The sequence below is a fragment of the Lygodium microphyllum genome, chromosome 2, assembly GCF_053477565.2.
Source record: "Lygodium microphyllum isolate KBCC chromosome 2, Lygodium_microphyllum_v1.1.10, whole genome shotgun sequence".
Lineage (NCBI taxonomy): Eukaryota > Viridiplantae > Streptophyta > Polypodiopsida > Schizaeales > Lygodiaceae > Lygodium > Lygodium microphyllum.
Genome location: NC_141136.1, coordinates 181,273,634 through 181,277,105, shown reverse-complemented (window position 1 = coordinate 181,277,105; position 3,472 = coordinate 181,273,634).

The following is a 3,472-nucleotide window of genomic DNA, read 5'->3' as shown; positions in this document are numbered from 1 at the left end:
ATTTGAACATTTACTAGAATTAGCTCAAGATATGAAAATTGGTCATTGGTACGTTCAATGGAATGAATGAAAAGAACGTAAGGTGTCTATGCATTTTTAGGACCTTACCAGTAAGTTTCCTTTTGTGCATTCAAAAGTGACGAGCCTAGGTCAACTGTTGCCTCATTACAAGGTTGAAATTATTGAGGTACACCTTTTTACTAGGCATGGAAAGATTAATGGTATGTCACATTTTTAGATAAATCTTCTTGGTAATGATTCATTAAGGAAGTCGTTATCACCCGTAGGAAATAGCAAAGCATGGGAATAATTCTAAGGGCTGCATTAAATAGGTTAACTCTAGCTTCAATTGGCATAAATCGCATTTAACTACATGTAGTTAGGAAAGGATTGCATGTTGCACACTCATCGCATGTAAGAATTTCATTCATTCACTGTACGAATATTTCTTTCAGAAATGTAGTTAGGGAAAGGCTGCACGGTTCATTTTAACATAAAACCCTAAAAGCTTAGTAGCATGAATCGTGAATCCAGGTCCTAGTAGGATCAATGGAAGTTATGTGAATTTTAGCAGGTGCTTGGTCTTAACAAGAGTAGTTAGGGATTGCGAATCTAGAGGAAATGAATCGCGTGCTTACGTGAGTTATGACGTAATGCAACTAGTTTTTCCCCTCTTAGATCAAGACAATATCTTTAGGAATGGCTCGTCCTTGTCGTAAGACAAGTAAATGGGTTTACCCAAAACACCTAAACCGCAAAGGACTCATTTAGGATGGTTAAATCGATAAAATATACTCCAAGTGCTAGCTAGGGTTTAGCACATTAAGGACTTGACCTAGTTTCATGCACCTGTTATCAAGATGACCCTTAAACCAAAGGTTCTACCCACATTCACAGAATGTAGGGCACAATTGAACGCTCATGCATAAAATGATCTAAGGTTTCTACCCTAAGGATCACTCGTTCAAATGATGAAACTCGGATTGAGTTGGAATTCCTAGGACCGAATGTTGTCGGTCTAGTGTAATTAGGAATGGGTTGGGTAAGAAGACACCCTAAACCCTGCTTCTCGTCTGGAGATAATTCCGTGACCAGAAAACGTCATTCAATGGGTGAAATGATCCCATGGAATAGATGTGACACTTGTGCAAAAAGTTTCAACATCGCATAGACTTGTGATTTGTTCACAAGAGAGTTTTGCCATTTCTTGAAATGAGGTTGGCAAGTTCTTGCGCAAGTTTAACTTGCAAGAGGATGAGTAATCATCCTGTTACATCACCTTCTTGGGGAATAATTGCCAAGTAAAGGGAAGTTAGGTATTTGCTTGGAAGCAAATGATCAATCAATAAATTGGAGCGACATGGTCACCAAGCAACCATAGCCAAGGTGGCTAGGCATGAAATAATATTACCATTGTTGGTGGCTGAGAATCAAATGATGAGAGGCTGCAACATGGTATGCACCCCAAGCTATGGTGGCCAAGACTATGCACCCTCTTAGATGGTGGGAGGTTGAGCCCTCAAATATATAATGTTGTAAAATAGCAAAAAAGATCCTAGGCTAGTTACAACTTAGCCTTTTACACTTAACCCTAGTAGGCTAAATATTGACTAAGGAATTTAGGTACTTTTCCCAGCCTAGAAGAGCTTTGTCCTTGAAGCTAAATTTGGAACAATATACAAGGATGAGTACAAGAATAGCTTGAAATAGATGAAGTCATGCTAAACTAAGATTCTGTGCTGAAATAAAAGTCTTCATGCCACAAATAAGAGTCCTTCAAAATATGAAAGTAACTAAGAGAGGTCAATGGATTGCTGTAAATTGTAAAACATGGCAGCCAATAAAATTTTCCCATGACTTGTGATAGAAGAGTCCAAATGGCACAAATAAAGTCTTGTTGGATAGAAAAGACCATGTGATTCATGAAAGAAAATTCACACATCAAGTTATCCACTGTCCTTTAACTGCAATAATCCCACTGTTTTGAAGGAATCATGAAGCCTTAGAGAGGATGATTGAATATGTTGAGGAATCAGTATTGCAAGTGTTATTTACAACCCATCAACAATGAAAGTCACTAAAGTCCAATATGCCTTTAGGGTCAAATGGATAACCATCAAAAAATTCATCACAACCATAAGTTCCTTGTGCACAAAAATATATCCCATTATTGCCTCCCGAGTCAAATGGAAACAAGGAAGCATCCTCATGATCCCCTGGACCAAATGAAAAGATAAAATCATCAATTGAGAATATGTCATTTGAGTCCATAGATTGGTATATGGATTCATGAAGGTCCTTTACATATACCTCTTCAATTACTGCATTCACTTGGCCTTTAGCATGATGTAGGTTAGAGAGCTTATAGGTATCATGATCAACTTCAAAGGATTTGTAAGACTCTCCATCTTGGACTGTACAATCCACTTCCTCCTCGGCCTCTTCAGCTTCCTCTTCATTATTCAAAAACTCTATAGCTAGCATCACTTTAGCATTCCTTTTCTTGCATATATCTTTATGATTAGAAGATATTAGTTCAGCACATCTATAACATAAGCCTTATGCATGTAGTCCTCTAATATCATCACTAATTAAGAGTTTTCCTCGAATAACATCATGATAGCCACTATGATTGTTATGCTTCTCATGATAAAATGGTTTTCCATAGGCATGACCACATTCATTTCTACTAGCATAATGCTGATGTCTAGGAAATGGTTGATCATCATCATAATATTGACTATGGGATGGCTAATCATCATAGAAGTACTGATCAACATGCTACCCATGTTCACTAGCATAATGCTGCTCATATCCATGATCATGATCATATACATATTGCTTCCCATTCATATATGACTGTCCATTTGTATGCATATCAAAAGAGTTGAAACCATTCTCAAATCCTGTGGGCTTCCCACATGATTCTCATTCATGGAAGAGTGTCCAAAATGACTGCAAGGGTGTCCTCGATTTTGGGGCTGACCATAAACATAATGATTGACATGTTGTTGCTGTCTAAAAATATTATGACCATCACTTTCATGCTGCAACTCAATAGAGTTCTCATCACTGTCATATGCATGTCGTTGGTCATACCAATGCTCGTTGTACTCACGGTCATAATACAACTGTGGATCATAGTCATATTGTTGTCCATAATATCCATGAAAAGAAGATTATGGCTCATAATACTGTTGATCATGAGATTAATGTCCATACCTTGCATATTCTTCATAATCTTCATGATAAGCATGTTGTTTGTTTGCATAGTGTACTTGTTCTTGTTCCTACATAGCAGCTCCAAATGCATAGAAAAATGGTGGCTCAGAGATATTCATTTTCAGTTATTGCAAGTAACCAAAGAAGGGGAAATAATCTCTTCCAAATTCATCAACCAACTATGATCTTCTCTAGACAATGAGTGTGACTAGTGATCAGTCATATATCTATGACATCAAGTCTTGGTTAT